We start from the raw sequence: 11445 nt of genomic DNA, 5'->3' as shown, positions 1-11445 counted from the left end.
CTAATATTAGATCTTGTGTCAGATTCGAAAGAAACAAGTGAAAAATATGGCAGTGATTAAGATTGATTAAGTAGGATAATGTTCATACATAATTGGGTTTTTTTTTTCCAGTGATGGCCGTATATATATATGGGTTAGATCTAATTTCACATTATAATTTTTTTAATTTTATATTAATTTAAGATAATTGAATGAGTACAAATAAACGGTCGATATTATCTCATTGTGCTTTCTTGTAAGTATTTTTTTTCATTTTATATTATTAATCTCTGTTGTCTATTTTCATTCATCTAATAATTTTAAATTAAGATAAAAAAATTTATCTTACATTATATAACTGGATCTTGCCGCTATCTATATATATAGAATTTAGGATGTAAAAAGTGTGTCTACCCTGAAATTCGAATTTTCTTTAACTAATTACTTATTTTACTGATGATATTTATATGTCTACCCTAAAAAATATTTCTGAATACAGCGGCGGATCCAGAAATACGTTGGGTATGAAAATGCAGGAACGTTCAGGTTTTTACTTATAAAGGATCCCTCCCTTTACGTGTTGACGATGAATAATTGCTTACGATGTTTACGTGATTGACGTTAAGATTCATATATATATATTCTCCTTGTTTGCCTAAGATATCCCCGAATCTTACTAACTACGACAGAGGGGAAGAGGGAGAGTTCAGGGTTTTCAAATGAGAATCAATGATTAACACGTGCGTAAAACTCCAAATATGATGACCTACCTTTGTCTCCCATCTCTCATATATGGTTCCATTCGATGTTTTATATATGAAACCCTAATATATATATATATATATATATATATCCATTCAAATACATAATATATACATGTATATTAACAAGGCCTGACTTCCTTTTTAAGTAAAGCCTAATAGATTCTTTCAAACGACAATTTTCTTGTGGATTCCAATAAGCAGGTAAGAGATGGGATGGCTGTGATGACCCTTTCATGGTGGGACATGTTTCATATTTTATAGGACGTCCTGAAGTTATCATGCACATAGATTTAGGTCTTGGATTGGATATCCATTACTTTCGAAATAAAGAAACAATAACCCTAGCCCTTGTTAAACCTAACCACCTTTCTCCACCTTCTCGCTTTATTATGTGGATCCAATGATTTAACTTCCCTTTTTTTCCTCCTGTGGGTCATTCCTTCTCGCTGCCACTGTCGCCCGTTTAATGACCAAATGCAAGATTTTATGTAGATGGACGAATACAGATTATATATGAATAGAAGATACAAAAAAATATCTAAACTATACGAGGGTTTGAAATTTTCAGGGACAATTATCCTCATCAGTCCTCTCGATCCGTCCTCAAGTCTCGTTCATAAAGAATGTGTTGGGGAACAGTGTTGCCCAAGTAAAAGTTTCGTACTGTTTCCTCGGCTTCACCTAGGATTCTTGAATTGTCTTCATTTAATAAGGGTGTTGAGAGAGTGACTGTATAGCTTTCATTGAATTGCACTCAGCCACTCACAGTTGTTCATGATTTTATGGGTTGAAGCTAGAACTATAAGTGCAAATTAAGCCCTGGTTTGAAAGCTCCCTGTGCTTCCCAACATGCTTAATTCAATAGGACCCGTACCAAACCCTAACGTGAAGTAGCCACTTTAGGCATACATATAAGTGGGGGGAGATGCATTTGATGCATTAAAAGTAGAGGACTTTGTACATACAAATTACCGGCCGAATATAAAATCTAGAAATTATATAATATTTTTTTGATAGAATAACATTTTAGGTCATTGTTAGTTTAAATATTAGTCAATTAAGGTTTTTATCCTTCTCAATTTTTATATTTAAATACGAAATAGATTCATTACCCTCTCAATGTTTGATCCTAATTGCGTCCATGGTTGATCTATAAAAATTCGCTCTCTTTCGTGTTACATGGATGGATCAGGGGAAGCTGATAGGGATAGTCGTCCCTTGAAAATTTCAAATTCTCTTATAGTTTAAGTATTTTCTTTATATTTTCTATTAATGATATGTTCTCATATTCTGAAATTTTATAAATTTATTCCCAGACAAAAAATCATGTATTCGTGAGGGTAGTGACCGAAAACAAGAGGCAAAGGCACAAGGTTTTCTCCACTAATGAAGGGATAAAAAAACATGTGAGGTTGCATCCAAATTCAATTGGTGCATGTTGGGGGACCACATGGCATTGACCCCGCATGAACAATAACACAACCTACCTCTCTAGCTCTCATATTGAGATTAAGTTGGGGGGTGTTGAAACAATTGTCCAATCAGACATTCACAATCCCCATTGATTAATAAACAACTGTCATCTTAACTAGGGTTTGGTGTCATTGTTGTAATGGCTTCCACCATATTCATATTAAAAAAAAAAAGACAAAACTTGTAAGTAGCCTAATCATGCTTTATTGTTTTTTCTTCGTTGTTGATAGAAAGAATCCCTATATCTAAGATTTGCCCGTATCAACGAGTGTGCCCCACCTTGCTTTGAGCTAATCAATGAAAATTAACCAATTGAACTAATATAATTTTTTTTCTCATAATTTAAGGGTTTTTATTTATTAATTCGGACGGATCTATATCACAGATCTGATTTTGATAGGTGAATTTTTTATTAATTTTTTTTGAATACATAAAGATTCAAACTCGAGACCTACTAAAGTGTTATCAATCTACTTACTATTTGAGTCTACCCGTTAATAATTGAACTAATATAATTCTAGTAGTGATAACAAAAGATTATTTTAGACATGATCCTCTATCATCATATTATATAAAGCTCCACTAACTTTCTAAATCTTCTTTTGGTTTCCTTTTGCAACATTTGCTTTTGGAAGGATCCAAAAAAGGAGAGATATCCCCCAAAAGAATGACTTAGTTTTCAAGGTGAAACCCCTTTTTATGGATATGTTCAAAGAACATTTAAGCAATCCCAGATAATGTGGGTGACTCAAAAAATTATGGCAAGATATATAGAGATGGGACAGAGTCAGGATATCACTTCAAAGAGGGAAAATATAATTAATAATAAAATAAAAATTACAATTAATTAAAATTAAAATGTCAAAGTAAATATTTATTCATATATAATTTGAATAATAAAAATAGGGGCAGTGGCTCCCAGGATAAACATAGCTTTGTCCATGTATTAGAGATTATTGAATTGTACTTAAATGATCATTTTCGTCATTAAATTTTTAAAAATTATGAAACAATTATTTACTTTATTAAATTGCTATAAAATAGTCATTAACTTTTATTAAATTATTTCAAAATTATCATTACATTTCATTGAATTAAGTTAAAATGATCATTAAATTTATACTAATTCGATAAACTTAATTATCATTTTATAATTTCTAGAAGATAAATAATCAAAATAATTACTATTCAAATATAACTCAATTTTTTAATGTATTTTATCAAAAAGAGAGAAAATTAAAACCCCTACTTGACTTTTAAAACATAGATAGGTGGGGGAAGTTGGGTGGAGTTAGCTTTGAGTGATACGATGAGTTCCTTTTTTTTCATACATCTTTATATAATTCAACTAATATTTTAAATATTCGTCTCTCTCTATATATATATATATAGCTTGAAATCAAAATTTCATGATATATATTTTTTGAGTCATCAGATTAAAAACATGACCTAACCCGACATTACCATCCCTAGTAATAACACAATGGAAGGTCTCCCGTGAAAGGAGTATTGGGAGAGATGGGGAAGTCAACCAATGAGACAAAACAAATGTGCTTTGGTTGCTCGTAAAGTCAAGGCACGCTTAAACTACTAATCTAAAACACAAACCCACGTTAAATCTTAACCTGCAGAACACTGGGAGTTGGAGTGGGGACATGTGTGCACATGATTCATGTATGAGAAAAACATTTTATGTTCGGAATTTTCATTTGTTTTTTTTTCACTTTTGGTAAAAATGAAATTATTTTCTTAATTCTTTGTGTTATAGAATAGCAGCTCTTCCATGGCTTTACATGTATTATAGGGTTATGTCATTGTAAGAATTTGTACTATAAGGCTTCGTTATCGTAAACAGTATGTTTTTCTCTTTCCTTTCTTCAAAAGTACATCATCGTTAAATACAATAATGTAGTTATTGACAAGGGTTTCAGTCTTAATACGTGGCCTGCGAAGTCAAAAAAATTGCTGTTAATTCTACGCAACATAGCTCATCACATGGTCTGTGAAGAAGGTATCAAGAATTTGCTTAATCTAAATTCGATGTGTTTTTATTTTAAAGAGAAAAAGCCTTCACTTATGGAAGAATTTAGCATAGATGCAAGGGATCTTTGTCTTGTTATAAAACACCAGTGGCGTTTGATTCATACCGAGTATGTTCTAAATACTCTAAATCGTTTGGTAATGGATATTCAATCACCTTATTATAGGGTTGGTGTTTGAATCCGTGATCTTTAGGAATAATACCAATTCCTTTAACCAATGAGATAAGTTGGTTCGAGCTTAGATTTAAATTAGCTATTAAAAAAATTGTATTCCACATATAATCTACCATTTTTTCTATTATAATTACTATTTGTTAGAATAATATTATTTTAAAACAAATATTTTAATATTAACTTAAAAAATAAATCTAATAATAATTCTAAGGCTTAAATGCCCATTGCCCTGAACTATATTATTTGTATCGAATTATCTCTTAAAATAATTTTCAAAACATTTTATCTCCTTAACTATAAATCATTACCTTGTTTACCTTATTCCGTCAATTCCATTAAATATAAAATTCTCGGATCCATTAGAACACGCGACCATTTAATTTTTATTTTTTTTATCAAAATAAATAAAAATTAACTTAAAAAATAAAAGAAATGAAATCCCTAAAATACCCATTTTTCTCCTCCACCATCAAACTTTCCCCAACATCCCTCATTTTCCTTCTTCAAACACGAAGTCATTCATTTGCTTCATCTTCTTCTTCCTTTCTCGTCGCTATCTTCACCATCTTTACGGTTTCGACCGAGGTGGTATTCCAGAGCAAAGTCAAGAAATTGCAACAGGAGCAGTTCAAACCCAAACAGAAATCTGCTGCTGCTGCTCAATTTTTTTCTAGGCTGACTTTTGAAGCTTTTGTTAGAGAAGGGATTTCGAGAAAATGTCTGTCTAATTTATTGTAAATTTTTCTGGTGTTTTGTTTTGTTCAATTTAGGTTTTCATTAGAACTCAAATGTTAATGATTTTGGATGTTTAGACCTCTCATTCTTCTTCTAGCCAAAGCGAACGATATCTGTTTGGTGCGGAGATTGATGGTAACCAAATCAAATGAAATAAAAAGAGTTCCCGTTTTGCTTATCAGAAAACACTTTCGAATCATGGCAAGGCAGGCATCTCCTTGGATCCAACAACCATAAAGATGAAGAGCATGATAATAAAGAAAAAATCGATTACTTGAAATCTCAGGTGACGTACAACAACAACAATAACGCGGGGATACCGTTGATCCGATGGAGTCTTCCAAGATCTTGAAACCCAATTGCTAATTCAACGCAAGCCACGGGTCGATGCAGTGAGCGTGAAACGCGTGACAACAGAGAGGGAGCAGCCTGAGTTGATCCTCCGATTCAAACTTCGACAAACAAACAGCGCACTCACCGGTCGAATCATTGCTGGAGCGGCGAGTGATTGAGGAGAAAGTGAAAAGAGGAAGAGAATCGAGCAACATATCCGTCGGCGATTTCTCCGGACTGACACGGTGACTGGAAGCGGAGGCGATAATAGTAGAAGTTCAGGTGCCACAAAAGAAGACAAAGAGAAACCGAAACAATCAGCGTTATCGAAAGGATCAAAATTGTTGTTATTATACTCGGCTTAGCAGTCTCAGACAAAGAATGCAACCATTCAGTTGCAGTATTATCTCCGATGGAGCCATGTCCTCCGATAACGCCATATAACATGAGCGACGGCGGCGATGCCATAGAATTGTGTGGGCTGTGGAGTGAGAGATTTGTGTGGTTTTGAGAGGAGAGAGAGATTTTGATGGTTTGGGTGGGGGAGAAGAGGGTAATCTTGGTATTTTATTTTACTACATGATTTTTATTTATTTAAATAAGGAAAATAAAAGTTAAAGAATGACGTGGCGTGTTAAAATTAAGCAAATAGAAATGACTAGCACACGAGAATAGAAAGAATACTACCCTATTATTATTTCATAAAGGATTACACCAGGATAGGCATTTAAACCCGACCCGACTTAATCTAAGCGGGTCAGGTTGGGTCAGTTTTTTTATGTGATGTTTGGGTCGGGTCGAGTTCGGGTTTAAGGTGAAAAAAATTCGATCCGACCCAAAATATATATATAATTTTATCATATATATTTAGGGATAATTACAATAATATCCCTCTATATATAATTTTTTTTCAATTAAGTCACTATTTTTATTGAATAAAAATATTTTTTTTATTATTTTGGATCGGATAGGATTTATATGTCATATATTCGGGTCGGGTCGGGTGAAACCTTATTTTGATCGGGTCGGGTCTTCGATAGAGGTTCTCTTGTTCTCGGGTGGAGTCTGGTGGACCAAAAACCCGACCTATGCCCATCCTTAATTACACCATGTGCTTTATATACAATCAAGATATATGAACACAAACTATAACTCCCTCTCTACCTACCTAACTAACAACCACAACTAACTTCTACATAACTCATCAGAAGTTACAATTAATCTCTACATGCCGTGTTTTGATTGGTTACCGAGTTTTATATTTAATGGAGTTGACGAAGTGTGGTAAACCGGGTAACGATTTATAATTAATGAGATAAAATGTTTTGAAAAATATTTTAGGAGACAACTTGATATAAATAATATAATTAAGAGAGTAATGGGGCATTTAAGCCTAATTCTAAACATATACTTCTTTGTGTCATCTCAAATTATTAAAAAAATGTTCATAAAAGAGCAATTTCAAACATCACACGTTCAAACATCATAAACGTAACAATGATTGGGTCTGTTAGGTTCTACCAAACCAGAGAAAAACGTAATGTTTTTAAATCCAACGGCCCATCATTCTTCTATAAAGTTGTTGTTTGTCTTTGGAGTTGGACTGAGCCAACTCAACACAAAAACTTCTTTGCTTGAAATTTCACGAGCTTATGTGAGTGTTTGATCGAGTCAAGTCTAAAAATTTAAATTTATTCAAACTGACAAGTTTATTTAACATTTTGATTTGAGTTTACAAAATTTGAGTCGAATCGAGTTATTCGAGTGTCTGTATATTACTAATTACTAAAAATTTTGAGTTATTCAGGTTATTCGAGTTCTATTTTATAACTCGAATCAAATTTGAAATTTTTTGAAGTTGATTCAAGTTTAGAAAATTATGAGTCCAGTTAATAAGAGTTATTATTAATAAGAGTTATTATAACTTAATTAAAAATTTTAAGAATATAATAACGTTAAACAATTTGATAGAATTAATCTTTAAACTATTAAAATAAATAGACAAAAAATTAATTTAGAGATGTGTTTGTACATTACAAAATAATTATAAGAAAGTTAATCACTATAATTGGAACAAATTAGAAATAAAATATATAAATATTTTTAAAAAAAATCATCATGATTAAAAATCAAAGGGTAAACTACGTATTTAATACCTAAACTATCAATGTTCATCCGTTTTAGTACCTAAACTTTCATTTTTTTAAATCATACCAACATTTAGTTTTCATTTCATTTTAGTGTCCGCCATCAAAAACTTATTGCGTTTAGTAACTAAATCTTCAATTTTGGTCCGTTTTATTATCTAAACTTTCAATTTTTTAAAATTTAACGTCAAATTTTGAATGGAGTACTAAAATGAAACAAAAATTAAATCTTTTAACGGCCGGTACTAAAATGACCAAAACTAAAATTTAGGTATGTTTTTGAAAAATTGAAAGCTTAGGTAATAAAACAGACAAAAACTTATAGTTTCGGTACTAAACGCAAAATTTACCCAAATTAAAACAAGTGATCGAATCCTTCAATTATTTTCAATTTTAGTACAACAATTATCTAAACATACACAGTATATGCATATATAATCATTAGTATTTATACTCATACCAAATGATTAAAAGCATGTTCTAACGTGTGAAAATTGTTTCATTAATTCTATTAATGAAACAATCTATTAGCGTCGTGTCCGAAGTTCTTTAACGTACAATTTCACTTCGTCTGTGTTCTCTCCTGCGTCGTCCTGTTCGTCTGCGGGTTATCTTTCGGAGTCGTACTCAGTTCCCATCTCAAGAACTTCTCCTTCGATCTACACATCACGCAATCGCCTCTTGGTCTGCGGCCGATGCGGTCAGTCGGTTCGAGTGCCCGTGTCGGTCACGTTAGGATGACGAAATTTCTCGAGCCGCCGAATGCGATGCATGACATGGATGACAAGGAGCTTCTATGGAGGGCTTCGATGAGTCCCCGAATCGCTGAGTAACCGGTCGACCGAGTCCCTAAGGTTGCTTGCATTCTTGTTCTTGACAAAGGGCCTGTTTTATTGGCTCCATTGTGGGAGGTGTTCTTCAAAGGGCACCAAGGGTTGTACTCGATCTATGTGCACTCCGATCCGTCCTTCAACACATCGGAGCCTGATGGCTCGGTGTTCTACGGCAGAAGAATTCCCAGCAAGGTCAGCTTTTAAAACCTGTTCTATTTTGCTTTCACAATTTGTCTATTCGTTTCTACATTATCTCACGTACATGATATGATGAATGCACTAAAAAATGTTGCAATTATGTCCCGATTTGAGTGTATGATGAGCATATTTTCATCTAAATTATCTTAATTCTTTATGTTAATTAATTACAAAAAAAATAGTAAATGATAATAGTAAAGCTAACTCTGGGGTTTTGATTTTGTTTATCCTTTGAATATTAGTTTGTACATTTGCTCGGTTTGTCAAATTGTTCGTTTTTGTTCCTCATGTTTCCTTAAGCCATGAGTTCTAGACTAAGTAAGAGCACTTCCCTTTCTTCTCCTACAGCCCCACCTTCCTCTACCCTCTAAGTAGAATTTAATATTAAATTTAGAATTTTGTCAAAAAAATTATTAATTAGGGTAAATTATAAATTTTATCATTCAACGGTTTTTACACTTCTATTTTAATCATTAAAGTCTAAAGAATTTCAATTTACTCGTTAAACTTTTGACTTTCTCCTATTTTGGTCTCTCGAGTGTTGAATTATAAATGGAAAGGTGACATGGCAGCCATGTGTGCTTATGTGGATTGTTTTTTATTGACATGAAATCCATATGTCATCCATGCCATTTTCCCTTTCTTTCTTTTTATTTTATTTTATTCCTTCAAAGATAATTTTTTTTATAGTTTCATCTTGTGTCACGGTGGTACTGCAATTACCGTTCTTTGGTGTCTTCTCTTATCACTCAAGATGTTGATAAACTAGTCTTATTATTTTTTGTGTCTCTATTGATTTAGATTTTACCTAAATCATTTTAAAAACTCATACAACTTAACCCTAAACCAAAAACTCATAAAACTCCAAACCTCTAATCTATAATATCCATCGTTCAATCAACGTAGAATCAAAATATACAACTCGCTTCCTACTCCTTCACCTTCCTACCTTTGGAATTTGGAAGAAGATGTTTTATCATTGAGAAATCAAATGGAATTCGAAATTAGGATTTTTCCATAAAAAAGATAAAATTTTGGGGTCATTTTAGATTTTTTAAAAGAAAACATGTCGTTAAGTATTTAATAATGAAGTGAAAGAAATGGGAGTAAATCGAAAATATAATGAATAAATTAAAAAATATTACACTTTAGTGACCAAAATAAGAGTGAGAAGAAAGTTGAGAGGTGAGATTTGTAATTTTCCCTTTAATTAGGACATGGGTTTTATGTTTTTGATTAATATGAGATAAGTATATAGTAGTATATGTTCAAAGATAACTCTCAACCTTTTGACATTGAACGCTCACACCCCTGACATCTATAATACTCAAACTCGGGTCCTCAAAGAATAATAACAATTCTTTTACTACGGAGGTCATTTGGTTCGTGCTAGTACATGAGTATTAGAGTTTATTTATTGTGTATGAATTATGGTACTATATATGACATTGTAAAAAGAAAAAAAGGGTGAATTAACATGTTCTATTGAATGCACATGGCCGGCATTGAATTCTTAGGAAATAGGAATTCAAAATTTGTACTAGATTTTGGTTCTATTAATGGAAGCTATGTTGTATGTGTGTTTTTTTTTAAATTTTGTAAGTATCGAATCGGTAATCGAATTAATTAAATTATCAAATTTTTTATGTAACTATCAACACAGTAACAACTAAATAAAAACAAATATTTATTTTTCTTTATATTTTTATTATCAATTTGTAATTTGGCTATCTACCACATGTTGGATTGACCAGGAAGTTGAATGGGGGAAAAGTGAACATGATAGAAGCCGAGCGTCGCCTTGTAGCGAACGCACTACGAGATTTCTCGAACCAGAGATTCGTTCTCCTTTTGGAATCATGCGTTCCTCTCTTCAACTTCTCCACCGTCTACTCTTACCTCATCAACTCCTCCCACACTTTCGTTGAGTCCTACGACTTACCCGGCCCCGTCGGCCGATACTAGTTGGCAGCTCAGTAAAGAAGATTGAGGTGACAATTTATAAGTTTGATATAATAGTAAATCCAGTCCTTAACACTTATGTATTGTGTCAATTAGATCCTCGCAGCCATTGTAACAACCATGCCTGGTCGAACATTCGATCAAATAAGAAATGCTACATTCGATTATCGGAATAGAGTCGGAACTAATTTAGTCACGATTTCAATCATGAATAATAATATTTTATCAACTAGGATTGTTTTGCAAACAATTTTAAACTTGAAAGGGTATTTGGGTAAAATTGAACAAGCTTTTAAAACATTAGTGGGTTCAATATAAAAATAAGTGACTAAATTATATTCAGATTTGACTTTTGGTGTCTAAATAACTTTACGTTAACAATAGGTGTCTAATATTTTTTCCCTTACACTTTTAGGTGCTTGGATCGTAATCGTTGTTAAATTTGATCATTATCTGACACGTTTCAACCATTTAAATTTCAAAAAAAAAGTTTTTAAGAAAATACTTTAAATTATTATTTTTATAAAGAAAATCCCAATTTTTTTTGAAATTATAAAAAAATAAAAAATTTTTGAAAAAACTTAATTTCAATGCCCTCATCACCACTCTAGCCATTACAACTGCCATCGATCGACCGAAATCTCAATTACGTTCTATCGTCCAAACACCCAACGATCGAACTCACATAATTCCAACGATGATTGCAGCAAAAAATGGATGATTGTAGTGCGTGATTCCTTTCGTCATCAATTATTCTGATGATTTCTCATCTATCTGTCGTTGGGATTCATTTGTTTACCGTCGG

The sequence above is a fragment of the Hibiscus syriacus genome, unplaced genomic scaffold (genome assembly GCF_006381635.1).
Source record: "Hibiscus syriacus cultivar Baekdansim isolate YM2019G1 unplaced genomic scaffold, ASM638163v2 tig00112928_pilon, whole genome shotgun sequence".
Classification (NCBI taxonomy): Eukaryota; Viridiplantae; Streptophyta; class Magnoliopsida; order Malvales; family Malvaceae; genus Hibiscus; species Hibiscus syriacus.
This window is presented reverse-complemented; position numbering follows the sequence as displayed.